Source organism: Cupressus sempervirens, chromosome 7, assembly GCF_028749045.1.
Source record: "Cupressus sempervirens isolate cs-2001-9-10 chromosome 7, ASM2874904v1, whole genome shotgun sequence".
Lineage (NCBI taxonomy): Eukaryota > Viridiplantae > Streptophyta > Pinopsida > Cupressales > Cupressaceae > Cupressus > Cupressus sempervirens.
The window spans coordinates 63,441,906-63,469,568 of NC_143124.1; positions in this window are offsets into that span (position 1 = coordinate 63,441,906).

Sequence of the window (27,663 nt, forward strand, 5' to 3'; positions counted from 1 at the left end):
ATTGTAACTCTAATCCTAATGCTAATCCTAACCATAACCTTAACACTAACCCTAACCCTAACCCTAATGCTAACCCTAACCATAACCCTAACACTAACCCTAACCCTAAATCTAACACTAATAATAATCCTAACCTTAATTCTAACCCTAAATATAACCCTAACTCTAACTCTAACGCTAACTCTAACTCTAACTCCAACCCTTATTCTAACTCTAATTCTAACTCTCTCTCTAACCCTAACCCTAAATCTTATTCTAACCCTAACACTAACCCTAACTATATTTGTAACCATAATTCTAACCCTCACCCTAATTCTTACCCTTATCCTAACCCTAATTCTATCTCTAATCCTAACTATATTTCTAACCCTAATTCTAACCCTAACCCTAATCCTAACTCTAGCTCTAATTTTAAACCTTAACCATAACCATAACTCTAACTCTAACCCTAACCTTAACCATAAACATAACTCTAACAATAACCATAACCATAACTCTAACAATAACCATAACCATAACTCTAACCCTAACCTTAACCATAACTCAAACCCTAACCCTAACTCCATCCCTAACCCTAATGCTAACCCTAACCCTTATTCTATCCCTAAGGTTAACATTAACTGTAATGGTAACTTTGTCCCTAACCATATACCTATGTTTGACTATAACATTTTACATTACAATATGCCAAAAAGAAATTACTTTTTTTTAAACCATAATCCTACCCCTCACTCTAACCCTAAATATAACCCTGATTGTAAATATAACTCTACTATAATTAGACTCTAATCCTAACCCTAATCCTTAGTTTAACCTTCACTAAAACCATAACCTAATCCTAACTCTAACCTTAACCCTGACTCAAAACTCTAACTCTAACCTTAAACCTTACTTTAATCTAGATGAAAACCATAACCCTAACCCTAACCCTAACCTTAACCCTGAATCAAACCCTTACCCTAACCTTAACCCTAATGTAACTCTATATACAACCCTAACTATAAATATAAACCCAACCTTAACCATCACCCTAAAACAAACCCTTTCTCTACCCCTTTCTCTAACTCTAACCGTAAATCTAATTTTAACCCTAACCCTAATCCTAATTTTAACCCTAATTATAACCCTAATTTCAACTCTAACGTTAGCCCTTATTCGAGCTACAATTCTAACTCTACCTCTAACTCAAAACCTAACTCTAATTCTAATCCTAACCCTAACTATATTTGTAATCGAAACCCTTATTCTTACCCTCGCCCTTACCTTAACCCTAACCCTAACTCTAATTCTAACCATAACTATATTTGTATCCCAAATTCTAACCCTAATCCTAACATTAACTCTAACTCTAATTCTAAACCTAACCCTAACTATAACCCTAACAAGATTCATAATCCTAAAAATAACCCTATCCCTAGCCCTAATGCTAATCCTGACTCTAATTGTAACTCTATTCCTGACCATAACTCAAACCCTAACAATAGCCCGAACCCTAACACTAACCCTAACCCTAACTATAACTCTACTCTTCAATATACCATTTTACATAACAATATGCTTAAAATAAAACTGAATTAAAGTGATGCAAATAAACACCATATATAGAATTAAAAAATAAAATATTCAAGAATAATTTTATAGTAAGTTTACACTATTACATTTTTATAGTAAGTTTATACAATTGTATTTAAAAAGAAATAAATAATTCAGCACCAACCTTTAAAAAATAGAAAAAAATTTAAAAATACTTTTCCTGTTGCGCCGTGATTGCCACTAGCTTATATATACCTCTATATATATTACGCCGAGAGTAATCATTCTCGAGGTGCCTATTTTCATTTCCATAAACCCCAACTGTGATTAAAATAACCTTGGGATTAAATGAAAATAGGTGTCTCGAGAACGATTACTCTCGGCATAATATATATAGAGGTATATATAAGCTAGTTTAGCTTGAACCTTAAAAGTTCATAATTGTATAAATTACAACATATTTTGTAGGCAGTTGGGTTAGTACATCCATTCTATTAAATTGTTCAAAGAATTTTTTCTTTGAGGCAGTGGTTTTGTAATTGGCTAATAGTTATGTGCTTTTGGTCTATGTGCTTTCGTATAGCTTGCTAAAACCGAAGATCCTTTTCTAAAATGCAAAGAAAGAATTTCTTGGGAAGAAGTACTCTAAGGTTTGCTAATCATTTTTCCTATCACTCAGCATTTTGCATGTGATGAAGAATTGTTTTAGTTTCCTTTCAAATTGTTTTAATGTGTTTCTCAACATATGCAACACTTGCAAAAATAACATGGCGCTGCAATATTGTTTAAGTTTCATTTTACGTGACAGAACCATGTTATTTATTTCATGCAAATTTATTGGATAGGTTTGCAACTCAAGATCGTTCGCTTCTTAGCATAGAGGGGATTGGAACTCGCATCAACCTTGTACACCACTACTGCTCTAGTTATCTTAAAGGATTCATCTTTTAAGAAAACCACTACTCGTCTAGTTAAGGATCCTAGTGGAGATTATTAAACCATGTTACAAATCCAAAAAAAAATACTAGAAATTCAAACACATTTTATTTAAAAATATTTAACATTATTTTATAAATAATCAAAATTAATATATACAGTTAACAAAAGAATGTTAAAACCAATATACATTATATACTGAAAATTTAATTTGTTTCATATAAATTTAAGTATGAAAATTTAAAAAGATAATTTTAGGTAGTTCAATGTCAATATATAGGATAGTTCCAAAAGGAACATAGTAAAGATGCATTAGACATAGCTAGAGTCATCATTTTTTCCTTACTCTTTTATACCATGCATATGTTCTTTACTATTATAATGCAGTCTCTGATGACTTTATAGAAAAAACCTACTCTTGCATTATTCTAGTCCTACAATACCTCATGAGATATCTTTTCTTCACTAGATAAAATTATAATAGTCAAAAGTTGTCATGTTGTACCCAATGAAATTCGTTCTTGTAGAATTTTTTGAATGATTAGAAGTTAGCTTGATATATTTGTATAGATAGGATTGAGGGCATCTTTCACACCTTGAATAGGTGGAGCAAAAATGTTGAGACTTTGGTTGATAACATGTTGCTACACTTTAAGTTATTTCTAATACATTCTTCTTGAAATGAATGGTAGATGCATCTATCATTCCTAGTAAAAGAGCTCATTCAAAACTAATCTTTTTTACATGGTTCTTCTTGCAATGAAGCTTGGAGAAAGTATGCCTGAAACAATATGGTCAAATATGAGTTTGCAGGCCAAAAGACTAGCAAAAGGTGGGCATGACAATATATTCAAACTAAGTTTTAGTATTAGTCACTCGAAAAAGATTTTGAAAACCTCTTCTTTACTATTTGTCCACAAACACTAGTCCTATTGCATGATTTCTCTTTATATCAACTGAAAAAGTGGCCTTCTTCACTAAGCATGATTACCATCATTTTTTGCTGATGACTTAATTAATAGTATTTAAATATGGTCATAATAGTAAGATTATCCATTACTTCTATTGGAAATATTCAAAAGGCTAGGTTACTAAGAGGGGAGGGGTGAATCAATAACCTTGCAAAACTTTTGACATGATATATCCAATTAAATCTAATCCTTTCCACTTAATCTAATTTGGAAGTATACATAAGAGACTGAAATATGAAAGCATTCAAATATTTGACACATATATTTGGTAACCCTAAAACCTTCCAAATAGAAATTAAAAATGATGTGGGGATGATACCCACAAACTTTATTACTACAATATAAAGTTGGCCTATTAAGGCTTACATTAATCACTTCTGATGATCTGTCCTATTAGGAGCAATAAGGACTGATAGGTCCACCTTGTTAAAGAATTTTATAAACATACAATAAAGTATGCACTCGTTAAAGAGATTTGCAAAAGAATGTTAAGTCTAGCTTGTTAAAGGATTTGACTAATCCACCTATTAGGATGAAACAATAGTTGATCTCTCATGTGCAACTTGGTTTGTTCTGTGAGATTCCTTTGTGCACAAATCATCTTTTTGTGATAGATATGTCTTTGTTTCTCCTTGTACTATTGTAGCCTTTGTAATTCACTCTTTATTGCTCTTTTCTAATTTCATTCAATTACATTGCATAATTGATACACTCACTTGGATATGGTACAATACATTACATATATACCAATCCAATTATACAATTACAAAGTTGGCCACAATACAAGTTTACACAAATATTACAAAGTTAGCCCAAATGAACACACTCAGGTTTTGAAGACTGACTTGGTGAGGTTCTGTTACTTAGCATCCACTGTCAATGCTCGACATCATCATGCACACTATAGACATAGAAGCTTGGTCTGTACTGATCACTTCCAGGTAGTCTTAAACTCGGTCTACACTAGTGACTCGGTAGATATTGTGCAACTTGGCATATAAATTGAATTTCTTGACTCATACTAAGTTACTCAGTCAATACTTCCTCTATGAGCTCGGTATAAACTGAATCATTTGGTTAACACATAGTAGCTTGGTTAACATTGGACTCGCATCACATGAATTTTGAACTCGATAAGCATTGCACTACTTAGTTTATACTAGTAAACTCAACATACACTAAGATGCTTGATTTACTCTGTGGAACTTCACACTAATTGAAACTACTCAACATGCACTAGAATTTTTAAAAAGGACTTGGTAGCAACTGTAGAGCTCGGTGGTAACTAAAATTCTTGGTAAACACTATTAAATATAAAATGAGCTCGTTAGAAGTTTACAATCTAATTGAGTGTATGTTACTAATAAAAAACTTGATTGATATGTCAACAATCTCCCCCTTTAGAATTAATGACAAAAACACTTAACAACCAAAACTAAATTCAAAAAAGGTTTCCAAAATACCATTACTCATCACCCTGTAATGCTAGCTCGGTAAAGTATACTATTTTTTGAGATTAAATTGGTTTTTTAAGTATAGAATAAATATAACATACATGCTAACTATACATATCTCTCTCCCCTAATGTCTTTACAACATATTAAAATTGCTCCCCCACAACTTTTTACATCTTTATACATCATTCTCCACATATATCTCTCTCCCCCTTTTTAACATTAATGCCAAAGAATTATTCTATATATTTATATGTTAATTCCAAAATGAGATAGAAAATATGAATGTACCTTGAGTATTATTTCCAAGATCTTATCCCAGTCCTCTTGGAAGACCTTACTCTTGTGTAGTATAATTTGCACTTCTACAAATAACTCTATCATATAGTCTACTATGGAGAAGTTATTGTAATGGATGAGTGTTTTTGAATTTGCAATGTGTTTTTTTAGTGCATCCATGTTGGGAAGAATCATATGCTTTATATCTATTAATGTAGATATGATCCTTGCTTCTTCTCTAAGCAATTCTACATGCCTGTCAGTCAAAAATCTTATCTTGTTATAATGAGTAGAGATTGAACTAGGGTCAAGTTGTAACTACTAAGCACTAACCTTAGGATATTCATCCATTTAAGATAATTTGTCCTTTATTTCCTGGGTAAAAATAGGAAAATCACATAGCTTTCCAAAAAGTGATGATACAATTATACAAGATGATTCTAGAGAACCTAGAATTGTAGAAAGTTCTACTGGATAGATGGCTATTTGGTGAGCAATGTGCTCCAAGACTTTATTTTAAAATTTCTTCTTTTCCTTCTATACTAGCTTATCCTTCCAATCAATATATTCATTGAATATTTGAACCACCTCTACTAGCTGATACACAATTGGTTGTGAAGAATCAATATCTACACCTATAGCATCTGTCAAAATATTCTTTGCATCTTTAATAATCTTAAATTCTTTATCCCTTTCCTCTCTTAATCTCTATTGTTTGTCTTTCTTTTGGAGGAGTTCATCGAATGTTTATATTTGGTCTAGATTAAGCTTGGAAATGTCCCAATTAGAGATTAAAATTTCCTCATCTAAATTAATTTCTTCCTCCATCTCTTTTCGTTTTCCCAAAAATATTGTGCTCAATTGAGGCTTGGTCTCAATTGTCATTGTACTTATTGCTTGTGTGATTGGAATAGAAATAATAGTAGACATACTAGGTCTAGTTATAAAAATTGATATTGTGCTTACTAAAGGAATATTTGTAGAAATAGCAAAAGAATTCAAAATTGGTGTAGCCAAAATTGTAGTGCTCAAAACTAATGAATCCATAGTTGATGCAGCCAACTTGGTAGAATAGGTAAGAGTCTGCAGCTTGGTAGATAAAGTAGAATACCTAAGCTGAATTAGATCAGAGAGTGATTGGACATTTGTATTATTATAGGTAGTCACAATCAATCCTATTGAGGTTGTCTCCATGCTTGATGTTGTCACTGGTTTTCTTGGGGAGTGAAGAAGTGAGGCAATGACTACAATAGCTATCTGGACTGGGTCAGTCTCCTCATCATCTTGAGTTGCTTCTTCAATAGCCTCTCACTCCTTGTACTCTTCATAATCAACAATAGAAAAATGTGTTGACCCTTCATCACCCTCTTCATCCTTATCTTCATCATCAAAATTATCATCATCTTTCACATCAATAGCAAAATCACTTGTTCACGAAGATGATAAACATTATTCTAAGTGTTTGTTGCATTCCTTACAATATGTTCAATAGCCTTCATCAAAATTAAGCAAGTATTGAACTTAAGAGTCAACTTTTCTTCATTCTTCTTTAGTGACTATTTCACCTCTACATCTAATATGCTCAGCATAAGCTACCTCAGGGTTCTCCCATAGATGTCCTTGATAGTTTGCATGGAAAATTCTCATCTTGGCTTGACTTTCTCCATTAAAACATTAGAAATTAGAGATATAAGTTGTTCAGGTGAGTAATTCCACTTACCCATTTTATCCATGACCAAATCTTCTATTTTCTTCTGCTTTGCCTTAGTCTTAGTTTCATATTTTAATGCCTCAAATTTTGTTATCCCTGCTCTTGCTTCCAATTATTTCAACCTATCTTGGAAGGTGGGTGGAGGTCTTCTAAATATTATGTCTCCTCCTTCCTTGTCGAATTTCTTCATTGACCTTATCATAAATATAGTAGTGGGTGGCTTTGTTGGCTTGGTGATGATCACCTTACCCTTTTTCTTTAGTGGTCCCTCTTCCTTTTTTTCTTCTTCATCCTCAGCTTGTTCCTCATCTTGACCTTTTTCGACGGTCTACAAGAGGGTGGAACTAGCTTTTATTTTGGCAATCCTTCTTTTGCCTTTTTAACCACCTGAGGAAGCTTTATCTCTAGTTCTATCCTAGATTTTTCTTCATCATAAGTCCCAAAATATGTAGCCTTGGGTTCAACTAGTTCATTGACATGCGCCTCAATGATATCTTTTGTTTCATCAATATTAACCTCATATCCCAGAGGTTTTACCCATGCTATTCTAGGCCTGCTTGACTATTTGTATACCTTGTCACTATCCACCATGAAGCATATATCATCTTTATAGTCTTCAACAGGTTTCTTGGGGATTCAGTATCTATTATTCATCTTTTCTTTGAAATTATCAAAATAGTTGTCTATAATGTTATTGTAATTCTCACCCATCTTAACAATATACTCATTGATTTGATAAAGCACTGGCACATATTTTCTCCACACAACATTGCCTTTTGAAGGAAATAACTTCTGTACATAAAAGAATAGACAAGTTAACAATGACCCAAAATTACACATGTTATTATTTGATGTCCTTATGCTCTCTGTATTCATGTTGAATTATTTCAATAGTAGCTCAACAAGGTGAAAGGATAGGTTGTTCTTTACTACCTTGTATGCAAGGTCAACTACTTCTCATGACACATTATTCAACCTGATCTAGCTGTAAATCCTATGAGCTAGCAATAATGTAGATCCCAAACTTCAATTCCACATTAGAGATTCTACTAATTTTCAAGCCTCTACCATCCCATTCTACCAGGATTTTCTTCTCAAGTTCTGCCCAACCTAGGGTTATGGTTGTCTTCACTTTTGTCAATATTAAAAGACTTGTAATTTGATGAATTATCTTCTTCATTATTAAAATTGGTTGCCCTAGCCACAACTTCCCATTGTGCACCCAACTAGGGATAAACCTAATCCATTTAACTTGAACTTCATGGGGCATGTAAGGGATGTTTGTCAACCCTTTGGTTTCTAGGTGTTGGTGCTCAGGTTTCAAACCCCCATTAACACACAATCTATCTAGGGAATTATCCATCTATAAAGTACCAATCTATTGAATAAGACATTTAAAATGAGTTTGAATTTCATTGATCAATAGTACCTCTAGTGGGATTTGAGATTGTGCTCCACTTGGATCTAGGGCTTTAGAGATTATAGGATTAAGCTTCAAATCTAGTGCCTTTCACTCAACACCATGAACTAGAATGTATGAACCTTGTTTTACCTTGCTACTACTAGATACCATCTTCACTCTATAGGTTTTGAGAGGATTCAAAATCTTTCAATAGTAATTCACTCAAATCTCTTGGATACTCTGAATATCGTATTTCATAATAGCTCTCAAAATTTTACAGTGAAAATAACTTTGATTTCATTCCTTTTATCAAAACTTTGCCATTAATGCTTAGTATGAATGTAGATCTATTGACATAATGTTGATAGACTATCATCTTCTTTGTTTGCATTAAGCACTTGGAAGATTCTTTCATCACTCAGTAACCATATAAAGTTTAGTTACCCCTAACCTCATGTGGTAGAGTCTGTGACCCAACCTCACTTAGTAAATAAGATAACTTAGTGGTAACTGATACCACTCTTACTCAGTGATCCCTTTGTATCTTGAATATAGATATGGATATTTGTGTCCTTTTGACTAGAACTAATTTAAATGTCTTCTTTGATAGCCTAGTTCTAGTTCTCTCTTAAGAACTTAATTAGAAATGGTAGAGTCACCCAATTCTTGATTGAATTGTCCATCATTGTTTAAACTGACATCCACGGTAGACTTAGGAACCAATTGCTGTCTCATTTTCGTTTAGATGTTATCAACCTTAGCCTTCTTTTCATCTTCAATTCTAATAGTATTCATACAGTTCTTGGCAAGACAACCAAGTTTATTACAAGTAAAACTTCTTTTAGTGGTATCCCTTTTCCTCATATGATGTTTTACACAATTCATTCCAATGTGTCCAAATTCTTTATAGTAATGATACCTGTGCTAAGTGTTGTAGTCCAACCAAATATTGCTTTCACAATTTGTTCTATTGGATTCAATATCTTTGCTTTGCATTCTGATAAATTGTGTCCATGTTTATTGCATTTGTGACATTTTCCTTCAAATGTTGGTTTCTCTTTGCATTCATTAGCCTTATGACCATGCTAATTGTAATTGTGGCATTTTCCATTCAATTTTCCTTTCCCATTGCTCCAACATTTGTTTGATGTATGACATATCTTACCATAGTGATTACAAGTAGGTCATTGATTCTTTTGAGCTCCTTGTTTTGAAGATTCACCTTCTTCTTTGTATCCAATTCTAGCTTTCCCCTTTTGTCTATAGAGATTTTTCTCATTCAGTTGTTTCATGTTTGCTTGGGATTTCATCATTCTTTCATTGATTATCTTTTAAGAGTTTAGATCATTTTGAAATCTTTCATTCTTAGATCTCAAGTTCATGATTCCTTCATTTACATTGGTGAGTTGATTGATCAAGTCAGTCTACTGAAGGGATAGAAATTAAATATCATTGTCTTTTCCTTCCATTTCTGCTTTTTTTTTATTTTTCTCTTCTAAGATTTCATATAGCCTTACTAACTAGATTTATTACTCTCTTCTTAGTCTTCTCACTTCTTATTGTAGTGAACCATTCTTTTCCAAGAGTTCTTTGATTGCATCATTTGCTTCATCTAAGCTGCTTGAAGGATGAAAGTCCTCATTTTTTTCTTCAATGTAGAGATGATCATTCATTTGAATAGCAAGATCCTCTCTTCTTTTCAAGGATTGGGAGAGTTACTCCTTTTCTTTCTTGAGTTAAGAAATAGTCACATTATCAATAGCTTTGTCAAGTCTAAATATCTCCATGGCCTTGATCTTCGCTCAAGCTATTAAACTTTCTCCTAAGGACCACAAAGCTCTAATACCAGTTGTTGGAAATATTCAAAAGGCTAGGTTACTAAGAGGGGAGGGGTGAATCGATAACCTTGCAAAACTTTTGACATGATATATCCAATTAAATACAATCCTTTCCACTTAATATGATTTAGAAGCATGCATAAGAGACTGAAATATGAAAGCATTCATAGCATTTGACAAATAGACTTGGTGACCTAGAAACCTTCTAAATAGAAAGTAGAACTAGGGTGGGGATGATACCCACAAAATTTAGTACTCCAGTATAAAGTTGGCCTATTAAGGCTTACATTGATCACTTCTGATGATCTACCTTGTTAGGAGCAATAAGAACTGCTAGGTCCACCTTGTTAAAGAATTTTACAAACATAAATGAAGTATGCACTCAATAAAGAGATTTGCAAAAGATTGTTAAGTCTACCTTATTAAAGGATTTGACTAAAGAATTTGTTAGGATGAAACAGTAGTTGATCTCTAATGTGCAACTTAGTTTGCTGAATGAGATTCCTTTGTGTAAAAATCACCTTGTTGTGATAGATATTTCTTTGTTGCTCCTTATTCTATTGTAGCCTTTGTAATTTTCTCTTTAGTACTCTTTTCTAATTGAATTTGATTTCATTGCATAATTCACACACTCACTTAGATATGGTACAATACATTACATATATGCTAATCCAATTATACAATTACAAAATTGGCCACAATACAAGTTTACACAAATATTAAAAAATTGAACCAAATAAAGACACTTAGGTTTTGAAGACTAACTTGGTGAGGTTGTGATACTCGACATCCACTCTTACTGCTCGACATCATCGTGCACTTGGTAGATGTAAAATTTTAGTCCATACTGATAACTTCCAAGTAGTTTTGGACTCAATCTACACTCGTGACTCAACATATAAACTGAATTGCTTGATTCATACTAAGTTACTCAATCAATGCTTCCTCTACAAGCTTGGTATAAACTAAATCATTTGTTAGCACATAGTAGCTTGGTTAACACGGGACTCACATCACATGAACTGCAAACTTGATAAGCACTATACTACTTATTTTATACTGGTAAACTCAGCATACACCGAGATGCTTGGTTTACTCTACTGAACTTCACACTAACTAAAACTTCTTGTCATGCACTAGAATTTGTCTAGAGGAATCAGTAGCAAGTGTAGAGCTTGGTGGTAACTAAAATGCTTGGTAAACACTAATAACTATACAATGATCTTGATAGAAGTTTAAAATCTAATTTAGTGTATGTCATGAACAACAAACTTGACTAATATGTCAACAACTTCTTCTATAAGTTCATTTCTATTTTACATGATTATTTTCATACTATTTAAAGATTATAAAGAGGACCTATTTTTCCATCTGCACTAGCATTGTATTACCTTTAATGTCATAACTAACTTGTATTGTAAACCTAAATGAGACACTTCAAAGTTTGATTCTAATTAAGTGGTACATTTCATATTAGCCCACTTTTTCCAATAAGACTTATCTATTAGTTTTTTTTATAAATTATATAAATAATTCAAAAGCTAAAATGTTATATGTGTGTGTGTGTGTGTGTGTGTCATGTTTAATGATTATTATAACTTATATATTTCATTCTCTCTTTATAACTATTTATCTTTAAATATTTGAAAATGGAATTATACTAATAAACTATTATATCTAATTACTTTTATATAGTGTGAGAATTATAAATAGGACTTATTTTCTATATGCAAGGGTTTTGTATTTTCTTTTATCTTATGTGTTTCATTTGGCCAACTTAAAAAGCATGCTCTAATATTTAATGTCTTAATGATTCCTCTTTATTAGTACTATTACAAACTAGCCATCTAAATCAGTAAAAAATTATTTCTTTTATGAAATTTCACATTAATAGGGATACAATACATATTTTCTCATCATATTATTTCATTGGCTTCTTATGAAAATCTTTAAATGTGTAAGTTATCTCATTAAAACTAAACTAAAGTGTTGTCAACTATAAGAATTTTAATATTCTATATTAAAAAGAATAAATAAATTAAAATATTAAAATATGTAAGTTATCTCATTAAAACTAATTTGAATTATTGTCAACTATAAATTATTTTAATATTATATATTAAAAATAACAAATAAATTAAAGATAAATTTGATTCCAAATTAATGATGATTAATCAAAGGATCTTATAATTAGCATGAAAATAAATAAAATAATGGTGATCAATCAAAGGATCTCATAAGTATAATGAAAGCAATAGAGGTTTCATCTTTTAACATTTTGAAGATTTTAAAAAATAAGAGCTCAAGGTTATATAAAATAAGAACTCTTGACAAATTTTGAACAGTAATCCGAAAAGCACTAGAATTGCTAGTAATTATAAATCTTATTTTGAATGTTAGATTTTCATCCATAGTAGAACAAAAAATAGTTATCCTATTAATCCTATTCATGTACACAGCTTTATTCATGTACATTATGTTGGAAACATTACAAAAGGCTAAGTTACTGAGAGGAGAGGGGTGAATCAATAACTTTAAACCTTTTATCTTTGATTACCCAATTTAAACCTTTGCATATATTCTAATCTAATTGCATGTATAAGAAACTAAAAACATTAAATCATACATAACACTTTGACACATATATTTCGTGACTAGGAAACCTTCCATATAGAAAGTAAAATTGGGTTGGGGATGATACCTACAAACTTTAGTACTGCAATATAAAGTGTTGAAATCTGATTGAAAAAGTCATTGTTGAGGAAGTCATATTGTTGAAGAAGAATGTTTCAATGATTGTTTTGTCACTGATGTCAAACCTACTATTTTCTCGAGAGACAATTGCTTATAAGATCCAAGTGCTATCACTTAGTTGATTAATGAAGAGGGTTTAATCAATAAGATGTAACAACACCACCTAAGGGAAAGATTGAGTTATGATTATGTAATTAAGTACAAGGATCAGCTAAGACAATGGTGAAATAATGTATTGATAATATACTTTTAGAAACAAAGGTTTCCTACACTTTAAAACTTCAAAAAATAGGTAATACTAAGACTATCTACAAAGCTTGACCAAAATTGATAGTCGGTGCCGACAAAAGTTAGTTCATGCTAAGAATAATATCAATTGGTGCCAAGCAAAAGAAAACTTTAATGCCAATCGAGTAACATAGTTAGTGTTGAGCATTAGTGAATTGTAGTTGATGTTGAGTGAAAACACAATAGGTGTCGATCAACAAAGTATGTGCCAAGCATTAAAAGGATAATAGTGCTGAGCTGCTACATTATTTGAAAAGTCAAAGATTTTCCAAATATGAGCTGATAAGTTTGTTATTTTTGAATTTTCTGAGCCAAGTGGAAAATAAGGATGATGAGCTAGTGGTATAGAATTTGAGGTTAACCATTTTTAGGAAATTTCAAATGGATTCTAGGAGAAACTTCTAGAAGAAAAAAGATAAGGGGTAGATACATTATATCCTACCTAATCCATCCAAACCCTACTTTGGACAATGGAAAATAAAGTGAGAAAAGTATTCTAATGTCCTACTTAAGGAATGTTCTATCATGAAGCAAAGAGTTGGAGTGTGTAGTGCAAGGAGAAGATATTGAGAAGGTCAGAAAAGACTAAGGAAGAATAGAGAACAAACACTTTGCTTCGTCAAGTGACCATAGGAGTGACTGCATTAGCACAACATGAAAGAAGGCTTAAGGAGACAAAAGCTTGAAGAGTGAACAAGATGTTAGAGCTATAGAGATTGAAAGACACGTTGATTTGAGAATTGAATTGAGATCTAAAATTTGCAAGATATGTTGTAAGTTGTATTAGATCAAAAGCCCTTATTGTTACTCTCTAGCAATTGTATTAGCTAGGGAAAAATCCTTTGGACTAAGGTTGACATAACATTCATTAGAAAATCCTTTAACAAGGTGGAATTCCAAGTGAATGACCTAAAATCCTTTAACCAATCTCACTTCTAATAGGGTGATTGAAATCCCTTAACTGGGTCACACTTAACAGTGTGTTGTAACCTTAATAGGGTTAACCTTTCATAGAGCATAATTTCAGAAGAGTGAGAAAGAAGTAGCATGTTGTTGGTCTTAGACTAGTTTTGACAATTGAGTGTCAAGACACTTAACCAATTTCAAGTTGAAGCTGAGTACACTATACATGTTGAGCTACAGTATCTACTGAGTAAGAAATCCAACAAGTGCCAAGCAAGATACATATGTTGAGTGAACTATATGTTTCAAGTCATAATTGGTGTTGAGAAATGAATAGATGCCAAGCAAAAAAAAGTTACTACAAGAGCTAAGTAAGCCAAAAATCTTATATGTGTTGAGCATCAACTATTAGCAAGTGTTGAGTAACACAAAATGAACATATGAGTTTGTGCTTTCACAAACTCAGATGTAAACTATTTTTACGATGAACCATGAAGGATCTTAAAGATAAGATGAAATATTTTGCATTATCTATGTAATCAACATGTAGCCAATTCGTAAAATGGAGAATGTATGCAACCAATAGAAAAAGTGTAAAGATTTGAGTAGGAAAAGAAGACCGTGGATTCATACCTAACCCTAAGTATTTAAAGCCTTCATAACAAGGACAAGAACCCACAATTGTGTGTTGTTGAGGAGTTGAATAGAGTGAATTTCATATAGAATGTTAGTAGGAGTGTCAAGACTTAGAGATTTTATCAGCATTGTAGAATTTAGTTTGTCAGAATAGAGGATAAGGGTTTTGTATAGATATCATATCAGAGAGGATTAGAATAGAGTGAGCTGATCAAGAACCTAACATCAGTAATAAATGATTGTAAGCCATTAGGTCATTACATGCTAATACTCCCTAGTAATTGTATTAGGAGGGAAAATCCTATGTTGATAGGTTAGCTTAATAGCTATGTTATTGAACCTTAAACAAGGTGGTAAATCCTTTGACAGGGTAACACTTCAAGTAAGTGTTCATAAATCCTTTGAACAAGTCACTTTTAATAGAGTGTAAAGCCTTTAATAGGCTATGCCTCTCATAGGGAAGACCATTGGAAGTGGTCAAACATATATTTCTATAGTGATAATTTGTGGGTGTCATCCCCACCCTAGTTTTACCTTCTCATTTTGAAGGGTTTCTAGGCGACCATAATCTAGTGTTATGCATTTTGATTCATGTATTTACTTTATGTTTATTAGATATGTTTACATGCATGCGATCAATTTCAACTAAAAAAAATTATGGATAAAATGTGTTACTTCTGATTCATCCCCCTCCCCCACCTCTCAAAAGTAATCTTGATATTTGTATATTCCAACAATTCGTATCAGAGCTGAGTTCTCACAATGAGAAGCCTTATGGATTGGAGAAAAGATCTAAAGATGGAAGTCTAAAAACTTGGGAAAGGTCATTGAGAACTAGGTGATTGACATACAACTCATTCTACACAACTTGGAGGAAGCCAAAGAAGAGTTGAGGAAATCATTAAAGAGAAGAAGAGAGATTGCCATAGGTGAAAATGATACACAATACAAGGATACTAATACCAAAAAAGTTTTTTCCAATGAAGATGCCAAAGAATTTTATGTGGCAACAGAAGAATGATGGAAAATAATAAAGCTCAAGAAAAAGATATCAGATCTCTTAAAATTGAGAAAGAATGACAAGCCATGATGCTTTGTGAGATAACTAAACAAAAGAAAAGAGCCATTGAAGATAAGGCTATGATTGAAGATGAGAACAGAAACCTTGCCAATAGATTGGAAGAAAAGTTAATAGAGATTGTAAGAGTTTCCAACATGTAGCTAGACACCCTAAGTCAAATTATGAATGCACTTCATGAGCTAAATGTCAAGGACATTGAGATCTCCACACTAAAAAAATAAAATGAAAAGCTACAAAATGACTTGAGAAGAGAGAAGGAGATTGAAAAGAGCTCCAACAAATCAAGTGAAGCCATTAATAACTTTGAACAACTACTAAAATCACTAGGATCTAACAATGACACTTTAGGACTAGGTTTCACTAGCACTAAAGAAGGAGAGTCATCGAGGACTGTAGAGGAAAGAAGTGACATAGGTAAGAACACTAAATCCACTTGTCATTTCTATGGTAAAAAGGGAAATACCTCTAATGTATGTAGGAGTAAGAAGGCCAATCAGTAGGACAACCTAAGAACAAGGGTCACTATCACAAATGCAATAAGCAAGGATACTAGGCACAAGACTGTAGAACCAAAACTTTAAGGACACCAAGATTTGAGGGTCACTACTACAATTGCAAGAAGTTTGGTCATAGAGATTTTGAGTGTAGATCAAAGCCTATGTAGACACCAAACCAACCAGAAAAGGCTAAAAGCCATGGACGTCACTACAATTGGGACTACAATACTAGATAGAGTTGTCACTACTGTCAGGAGTATGGGCACATTCTTGAGAACTGCATTAGAACACATTTTAGTGGAAACCAAAATAGGTGGTTGAGTCAAACCACATGCTTCAGTTATCTAAAGATAGGACATATTAGCAAGTTTTTTCCAACCAAGTCCAAGGCACCCAACTTTGAGTTCAACAAAGGAAAAGAAAAAGTTGATGTTGAACAAATCAGAGGAGAGATGAATAGAACATGGAAGAGAAGAGATAGAGGCAGTACATCTAATGGAGGGATCACTTCACCTAAAAGATCAAGTGGTCACACTTCATCCGAGTAAGAAATAGAAGGTATGTGGGACTGATATACAAAGCTTTATCATACATCAATTCCAAAAAAAGAAAATACTGAAAAGGAGAGATCAACATGAGTAAAGATGCAAAGTTAAAATTTCAAGTTCTCACAAGTGTTGCCAAGTTGCCTTGAGAAGCCAAGTAGTTAGTTGCAGCTGAGTTCATAGTGGATGCCAAGCTAATGAAAATCTTAGTTGATGCTAAGTAAGGGAAACTTTAGTGGTTGCCAAGTTGTTGAAAAGAAATGGAAGCTGAGTGATGTAGAAATGCTTAAGAAGCTAAGTGAATAGTTGTAATTGCATTAGGCATTAAATGTTGCAAAAATAGGGTATATGATCACATTTTCACCCATTTTTCTTCATTGCGATCAAAGAGAGAAGACACAGGATAGAGTTAAGAAAATTTCAAATAGAGAAACTAGAATTTGAGAAGATTTTGACCATGATTCAACACAATTTCATCAATCTCAAGGTATTTATACTAGTTTTGAGTTATGCAATTTCAAATTTTCTTCACATTTAAACCCTAGAAGGAAGAAATGGCCTCTAGTTCTAGGAAACCTCAAGAGAAAGAGCTATTTGAGGTTCAATTAGTGGCCAACCAATTCAAGCAACCAGATTTTTGCCCTATCCCAAAAGTTTCTTACAAAAATGACACAGTTGGTGCCCTATCCATCATTCCTCCCAAATTTTTCATGGTCCAAGATGTAAGAAGGTTCTATAACTACAAGATTGGAGCCATTGGAGATATGGAAATTAGGGAAGCCTATGATAAGTTATGTGTAAACAAAGTCTTAAAGGATGAGTATCAAATTGTTGAGATGAAGGGTTTGACCTATGCCCTTGAGTTCCCCACTATCTTCAAGACTGAATGGATAAGACTAGTGTTAAGTAGGATTCACAATGGAAGCATATGGTTAGAAGATGGCCCAATGAAAATTTCAAAGAGAATTGTGCATAGAGTTACAGTGGTACCCAACCCTAGATCAGCCAAAGACACTTAGAAGTGACTCCTAGGAGGTAATTGAGAAGAATATTGGAGCTAAATGGAACAAAAGAGAGATGAACATAGACACCATTCAGGATCCCCTCATTACTTTTTTGTTAGAGTTATATCCCATAAATTCTATCAATCCATAAAACTTAATAGTGTTTCATGCATTGCAGTGGATGTTGGCTATAAACTAGTTAAGAAGGATCATACTTATGATCGTGTAGAGCTACAACTACAACAAATCAATTAAAACCTAGGAGCAAGAAGGAGAAGCAAGGGTGCACAATGCAAGTTTTGTGCAATTTTTGTTTGCATATGTTTCTATGTATAGAATGAATTCCCATCCTTTGGGAAAGTTATTTGGAGGATAAATAGGTCAGTGGTTTCCCAAGTGAATGAGTATATTGAAAAAATGGGAACCAATTTTGAAGCACTCATGACCAGCTATCTTGAGTACTTTAAGAAGACCATGAAGCAAAGATTAAGGATACATGTTTCATTAGTTGAGCAACATGTGAATGATTTTTTCTTTCTTGTAGATATAGAATATTCTTATATACAAGTTTCCATACCAAGGATTAGATGGTTAAGACCCCTTGGCTATGAGATAAACATTGATGAGGCATCTACAACAATCATAGCTTTGCTTGCAAAAGAAATTGATAAGAGTGCACCAAATTTTGGTATTTATGATGTAGTAAGATCTAAAATAGATATGGAATTGAAAACTACCTCCACCATCAAGAGGAAGGATAGATTAGTGAAGAACCTAAAGGCTAAATTTGGAGAAGGGGCAACAGAAGCTAAGGAGGAAGAAGATGAAGAGGATGATGAAGATGAAGATGAATAGGGGCTGGGCCCATTACAATTGACACAAGGAATGGGTGAGGATGCAAAAGAAGAGGAAGTTTTTGAGTCAAATGCACCCAGGGTAGAGTGCAAGAAAAGGAAAGCACAAAAGCCACCTTCTCCACAACCCGAAGCCAAGAAGAAGGTAGCAAAGCTGAGCCCAGAAAAGCCTACCACCAGGGTAGATACAAGGGCAACCACAAAGGTGGCAAAAGAACAAGAAAATAAGAAATCCATGGAGAAAGTTGGTCTAGTAAAGAAGAAACAAAGGAGGAAGTATGTAGAACCTCTTGAGTTTGATGATGAGAAGGTGGAATCTGAAGACAACAGTCAATTTAGAGTGGTAAGCCATACACCTAAATCTAACTTAGAAATTATTTGTGATAATGTAAAAAACAATGCAGATTTGTCAGACCTTAAAAGAATTAAATTCAATAAGTTGTCAAGGGAACAACAAAACATGGTAGAAGATTCCAACTATACCATGATGGCTAAGTTCAAGACCACCCCTCTTGAACTTGAAAACACAATGCCAAAAGAGCTGTACTCCATAGTTGAAAATAAATGGCATTATTGCTTAAACATGGAGAAAGAGATTAGAGAATCAACATTAACTTGTGTAATGCCTAACCTAACTAAGGGTCAAATAAGCAAGGCAAATAAGAAACATGGGAGAAAATTTTCACCCAAATACAAGGCATTCAAAATCTTGCAAAATAATATTGGAGATGTTGTTGAGAAATCCACACTTATGTGGAAAGTTATATATGGATTGAAAATAGTTAAAGAAGGGCAGGTAGATCCCTTTGAAGGAAGAAATGATGGGGAAGAAGAAGAGGAGGATAATGAAAAGGAAAGAGAAAGAGAGAAAGAAAGAGAAGAAGAAAAGAAAGAGAAAGAAAAAGAACAAGAGAAGGAAACAGTGAAGGGTGATGAGGCAAGAGCTGATCAGCAACAATAGGAGTAGAGTGTACAAGACACACAACTATGACCACCCAATCATCCATAAGAAAATCCTACACCTACAAAGTTAGTAACTATAAAGGATGTTCTTGACACTTTAGGCTAGAACATAAACCCACTAATTATAGAGGATCTAAAATAGATGCTTCACCAAGCAACAATGCAATCACAGCTTTGTAAAAACCCTATTTTGGTGAGTGTAGAAGAGTTACAAAAGGAAATAGCTGAAATTAAAAAGGAGAAGGTGAACACACAAGAACCACCTCCACAAAACCCTATAGCTACAAGTGGAAAACCAAAAGAGCAACAAGCACAAGATGTAACTATTATGGTTGATTCCACAGTAATAGTCACTACTACTGTCGAGGAGAAAGACAAGAAAAAGATAGGATAGATAGACACCTCTAATCCTATAACACAAAATCAAGGTACACCTCCTTAGATCAGCATTATTGATCAAGGTAGACGAGAAGAGGAAAAGTAAGAGGAAAACCCCCCAAGGAGACAGAGCAAGAGGCAATACAGACATTAGTGAACTTGCCTACAATAGGGACTGCTACCAAACAGTTAAGCACTAATGCAATTCCATTCAAAATATTAGCACCAGGCTCTAGAACTACCAAGATGGAAAAGATACTTCATTATGGAGATCCTAAAATTGATGAGGAAATAGTAATACCAAATTATGACTCAAGAACAATGAACTTGGAATAGATATATGAACTGCAAGAGGAATTGGAGAAGAGGAAGAAGTAGGAAATACTCAAAAATCGGTATAGGTAGAGACAAGCATTAATTGATATTAAAGATATATTTCTTGATGCCTTTAGCCTACATGTACCTGATGAAACAAAAACCCATTATGGAGCAATTATCCAACATAGTGGACCAGGTACAAAATGAAGACCTTGACACAAATGTCAAATTATTAGAATGGTCTGAAAAGAAGTTCCAAATGAAAGTAAATGAAAAGATATCTAGTGAAATAACACTAACCCAAATAGAACTAGCCAAGAAGATTGAAAAGATCAAAATAATACTTCATAACATTTTCTCATTGTACTCAAAATTGTGTGATTCTTCATACTTCACACAAGAAACAAGCCAAAGGATACTGAGCTTAGAAGGGAACTTAAAGGTATCTAGCTCATGGCTACAAAAAGATCTAGCTTAGAGTGAGAAGCATTTTTCAACTATGCTTCACGCGCAGAGTGAGTTAGATATATTAGCAGCTAAAGAGGCTAATATCAAGGCCAAACTAATACAGATCTAGTCTACCATTACCCCTCATATCGAAGTACTACACAAGGAATAGGCCTATGATAAGAATGTCTTGAAGAAAGATCTAAATCTTTCAACATTAGATGGCCTTGTACACCTTGCAGTAGAGATAGCTATCTAGCTTAAAGATCTAGAAATTGCATTAGACAGTTGGGATGCTGCTCAAAAAGTAATTTTGGAGGTAAATGAGACATTTTTGGCTAAATATTCAATTCATCCTTAGAACCCTTTAACATAAGTGTCAAAAGGGGGGAGAATAAACTAAGGTGGAGTACATTCTTTGAATTATTACATTCTTTTGGAAAAAATAAATAAAAAATAAAAGATAGTATATACCCAATGATTGCTAAAAGGGGGAGACATAATAATAGGGGGAGACTAAATAAATTGGGGAGTTACAATGTAGAACAAGTAAAAATAGAGTAGACAGAACATGTTAGTTAAGGCATAACAATACAAGGCAAAGAAGTATCAGCATGAGACAAATCCAACATAAAGAGTATAAGATTTTGGATAAAAAAGTGGCACATCAACTCAAGGGGAGTTACAAGTTTTTTAGGTATATAGTCTTATACAAAATTTTGAACAAGCTTTTGAGGTTTTGTACATATTTCAAATAGGATTTATATTATACTCATAGAGATCATATACATAATGATTAGTTAAGTGTTTTTGATATTCATGTCAAAGGAGGAGATTATTGGTCTCAGACTAATTTTGAGAATTGAGTGTCAACACACTTAACTAATTTCAAGTTGAAGTCAAGTACACTATACATGTTGAGCTACAGTATGTGCCAAGTTAGAAATCCAACAACTTCAAAGCAAATAGATAGTGTTGAGCAAGATAAATGTGTCGAGTGATAATAGATGTTGAGTGACTTTAGGTGTCAAGTGAACTATATGTGCCAAGTCACAATTGGTGTTGAGCAATGAATAGATATTGAGCAATACAAAGTTACTATAGGAGTAGAGTAAGCCATAAATCCTATATGTGTTGAGCATCAGCAATTAGCAAGTGTCAAGTAAGACTGAATCAACATATGAGTTTTACCTTCACAAACTTAGATGTAAACCACTTTTCAAGATAAATCACAAAGGATATTAAAGATAAGATCAAATATTTTTCATTACCTATGTAATTAGCATGTAGCCAATTAGTAAAATGGAGAATGCATGCAACTAATAGGAAAATCCTAATGATTTGAGCAAGAAAATAAGATCATGGATTCATACCTAACCCTAAGTCTTCAAAGCCTTCATAAGGAGGATGAGACCCCACAATTATGTGTTTCTGAGGAGTTAAAGAGAGTGAATTGCATGATAGAGTGTTAGCAGGGGTGTCAAGACTTAGAGAGTTGATCAACATTGTAGAATTCAATTTTTCAAAATAGAGGATAAAAGTTTTGCATAGATATCAGATCAAAGAGGATCAGAGTAGAGTGAGTAGATCAAGAACCTAAAATTAGAAATAAAGGATTGTAAGCCATCATGTCATTACATTCTAATACTCTCTAGCAATTGTATTAGGAAGGAAAATCCTATGTTGATAGGTTAGCTTAACATTTATGTTGTTGAACCTTAAACAAGGTGAAAAATCCTTTGATAGGTAACACTTCAAGTAAGTATTTGTAAATCCTTTGAACAAGTCACTTTTAATAGAGTGTAAAGCCTTTAACAAGGTAGGCCTCTCATAGGGTAGACCATTGGAAGTGGTCAAACATATATTGCTATAGTGATAATTTTTGGGTGTCATCCCCACCCTAGTTTTACCTTCTCATTTTCAAGGGTTTCTAGATGACCAAAATCTGGTGTTATGTGTTTTGATGCATGTGTTTACTTTATGTTTATTTGATATGTTTACATGCATGCAATCAATTTTAGCTAAAAAAATTTATGGATAAAATGTGTTACCTCTGAGTCACCCTCCCCTTAGAAGTAATCTTCCTATTTGTATATTCCAACACATGTTACTAGTGGTTTTTCCCAAATTGGATTTCCACATTAAATCGCTGTGTTATGTGCATTGATCTTTCATGTTTTATTGTTGCATGTTAGTTTATCAATAACATGCAAGTTTGAGTGATTAGTTTAGATGCATGAATGTTTAAATGGATTCACTAAGCTGAGCAAAAAGTATGATTGGGACATTTGGACCTTGAATAATTGATCCCTTCCCCCTCCTCAGTTATTCTAAAGAGTTTCTAACAATTGGTATTAGATCCATCTACTGATTGAACTAGTTTGAAGGTACTAGAAGCATCAAGGTCAAGATGTTCAAGAGAGAAGTGCCCAAGCTCAATAGAAACAACTTTCATACCTGGAATAGTCTAATGAGATTGTCTCTTGGAGGAATATGCAGCCATGCACAATCTTTAATTATAGTGGAATATGTTGATCCAATTGCTATGTCTGCTACCAAAGATATGATGAAGAAGAAGGAGCATAATTAGGCAATGTTGGAGGTTGCCTCTACCCTCAGTTATTTAGAATTTGATGACATTAAGGGATGCAACACTACATACAAGATGTGGGAAGGCCTACAAACCATCTATGGAGGAGATAAAAATGTACAAAGAGCCAAGTTAGAGAGTCTTGGGGTAAGTTTGATGGCATGAGAATGGAGGAAGGTGAGAACATTTCTCAGTATGTTGCTAGAATAGAAGAAGTTGTGATTGCTCTAAAAGGTACAACTGGTCATATTGATGATGACACTATTCCAAGTAAAGTCTTAGGAACATTATTACCTATCTATATTATTAGAGTATCTATTATATAGGAATTGAGATGTATTCCATAGAAATATCTAACCCTTGAAGGTCTAGTAGGAAGACTGATTGCATTTGAGTTATCCAACTTTGACAACTACAATCCAAAAAGTCTTGAATCTTCTTTCAAGGCTAAGTTGTTGCTGAAAGATTCTAATGAAAAGAAGTAGAAAAAGAAGAGAAGGATAAAAAATGTGTCCAGTGATAGTGACATAGATGATGAAGATGTCAACCAATTAGAAGCACTACTAGTGAGAAGATTCCATAGAGGAAAAGGAAGATTTAAAGGTAAGTTGTCTATCATTTGTTTTAATTACAATGAAGTTGAACATATTGTTGCTAGGTGTCTAGAAAAGAGAAAATAATAAGGAAATGACAAATACAAAGGTAGAAGGAATGAAGACAACAAAGAGTACAAATACAAAGGCAAAAAGTGCTACATTGCAGAAGAAGATGATTTAGATGAAAATAATGATGAGGTAGTCTATGTTGCAATGAAGGATGAGTCTGATGAAGATGTGAAAAATACACTTGTAACGTGTGTGAACAAGAATGAAAAATGGATCATTGACAATGGATACTCACATCACATGAAATGAGATAAAAGTTGAAATAGTGTTAGATTTGGAAATGATGCCCCATGTCTAATAAAAGGTAAAGGTTCAATTAAGCTTACAGAAAAGATCTCATGTGATAATGCATATTATGTTGAAGGATTGAATTACAATTTGTTAAGTTTGTCACAGCTAAGCAATGTAGGTTGCAAAGTAGAGTTCAAAAATAAAACTGCCAAGATATATGACACGAATGAAAATATGATAGGAAAAGGAGACCAAACAAGAAGCAATCTCTTTTACCTAGATATAGAGGATGCTACCTATCTTATTGTAAAATTTTATGATGTGTGGCTATGGCATACAAGGCTATGCCATGTCAACTTTGATAACTTGATTAGTATCAGCAATAGGAAGAAAGTGAGAGGTTTTCCTAAATTGAAAAAGCCTAACAATGTAGTGTGCAAACAATGTCAGCTAGGCAAAATGACTAAGTCAAGTTTCAAAAGTAAAACCTATACCTCTAAAGAAGTGTTAGAGATTGTTAATACTAACTTATGTGGACCTATAGAAGTACAAAGTTACAAATGAGACAGATACATAATGTTGTTTGTAGATGAAAACTCTAGGATGATGATTGCCATGTTTTTAAAGTAAAACTCTAGTGCCTTTCAAATGTTTAAGTGGTTTCTAGGAAGGGTTGAAAAAGAAATAGGAAAGAGTCTTAAATGTTTAAGATTAGATAGAGGAGGAGAGTTTACATCAGGAGAATTTGAGATGTTCTTAATTACAAAGGAATCAAAAGACAAACTTTTGCACCAAGAATACTTCCACAAAATGAAATTGTTGAGAGAAGAAATAGATCAATAATAGATTGTGTAAGAACACTCATGATGGAGAAGAATGTTTCTCTAAAGTACTCGAGAGAGGCTGTAAGTATAGATGTCTATACCCAAAATCGAGTACAGATCAAGAAAGGTACAAATGCAACACCTTTTGAATTATGGTATGGTCACTCACCTAATGTGAAACATTTCAAAGTATTTGGTAGAAAGTGGTATATTCTTAAGAATACTAGAAATGGTAAATTTGATGCAAAAAGTGATGAAAGTATATTCCTTGGTTACTCCACAAGAAGCAAAGCATATAAGTGTTTGAATACTAACATGACAAAATTGTGGAAAGTGCAAATGTAAATTTTGATGAATGCATAGAAGTTCATGATGATGAACCCATCAAAAGATTAGAAGAATACAAATCATTTATATACTTCTATGAGAGAATGCCTACTAAGGAAATTGTTACCAATCAAGTGGAGATCTAGCAACAAGTTTTAGTAACTACTAAGTCACAACGAGTGAATGTTGAACAAATTTTAAGTACCAAGTTGGATTCAAATGCCAAGTTTCTAAATGAAGAAAATGCACATTCTGACTCTGAAGTTAGTACACATGATAGAGATGTTGAGTCACCTTAAAGAAACATGCATAGTGACTCTAAAGTTGAAAGATGAAATGTAGAAACAATGACTGAACCAAGATTATCCAGGTACGTCAAGGGACACCACCCTACTAAAAAAATCATTGGAAATAAGGATGCAAGGCCAATGAAAAGGAATAGATTAAGGAATGAATCATGCCTGTTGAGCTAGAAAGAACCCAAAATAGTGAGAGATGCACAACGAGATGATGATTGGTGCAAAGATATGGAAGAATAAATTGAGTAGATAGAGAAGGAAAAACCTTGGAGCTTAGTTCCAAGACCAACTAGAAAAAATATGATTAGAACCAAGTGGGTGTTTTGAAACAAGCTAGATGAAAATGGTGAGATCGCAAGAAAAAAAAAAGCCAAACTAGTTTGTAAAGGATATGCCCAAGAAGAAGGAATAGAATATGGGGAAACATTTGTCCCTATTGCAAGGATGGAAGAAGTAAGAAAACTACTTGTATATGCTACCTACAAAGGATTCAAAGTCTACAAGATGGATGTTAAATCTTCATTTCTGAATGGTATATTAGAAGAAAAAGTCTACATAGAATAACCAAAAGGATTTATGGATGACAAAAAAAAGGATATGGTATGTAAACTACATAAAGTGTTTTATGTCTTGAAACAATTACCAAGAGCACGGTATGAAAGGCTTCACAAGTATCTAGTGAAGATTGGATTTGGGAGAACTGATGATAACAACAATTTGTACATCAAAATAGAAAAATGTAAAGACATACTATTATCTAAAATCTTTATTGATGACATAATATTTGGAGAAAAAGATGTTCTATGCAAGGATTTCCCTAATCAAATGAAGCATGAGTTTGAAATGTCAATGTTTGGTGAAATCAAATTCTTTGTTGGCCTAAAAGTTTATCAACTGAAGTATGGAATATTTGTTACCCAATAAAAGTACACTAAGGAGATACTAAAAGAAATTGTATTAGAAGATTCAAAACATGGTAGTACACCTATGATTATAGGAAATTAGGTATCAAAGAATGATGAGTCAGCTGAAGTAAATCAAACACTATATAGGTCAATGATTGGTAAGTTAAAATATGTTGTTCATAGAAGACCTGATATTGCATTGTTTGTTGGAATAGTCGTAAGAATTGTTGTAAACCCAAGAGAAAATCATCTTATGGTAGTGAAAAGAATAATGAGGTACTTAAAAGAAATAGAGGACTTTGTCCTATACTATCAGAAGAATGAAAAAATTGAATTAAGAGCCTACACTAATGCTGATTGGGGAGGAAATATAGATGATAGGAAAAGAACCAGTGGAGGAGCACTCTTTTTAGGTAGAAGACTAGTTACTTGGACTAGTAAAAATAAAACTTGTACCTCACAATCCATAGCTGAAGCTGAATATGTTGTAGTTGCCATAAACTATACTAATATTGTATGGATTAGGCATCTACTAAAAGATATCAAGGAAGAGATAACAGAACCTGTGATACTTTATTGTGATAATACCAGTTCCATCAACATATCAAAGAATCAAGTGATGCATGCCAAAACAAAGCATATTGTAATTAAGTATCATTATGTAAGAGAGCTAGTGGAATAAAAATAACTAAAGATGGAGTATGTCAATTCAAAGGAAAAAATTGCTAACATCTTCACAAAACCATTACCTAAAGATGCATATGAATATCTTAGAGGTAAGTTAGAAGCAATAGCCCTATCTAAGTTTGTTTAAGTAATAGCAAGACCACCCTACATCAAATAGTTTGATTGTTGAATGTCATAAATTGATGTAGAGTTTCTTACTTTAGGTTTTTCCTAAAGTAATCAAAGTCCTAAAAATTCCAAATTAGTCACAAGAAAGGTGATAGAGGGAGAAATTGGAGCTATTACAAATTTCATATCTGCATGTTAAGATGCTAAAGTGTTATGTCTTTGGCATTGTTGTCAA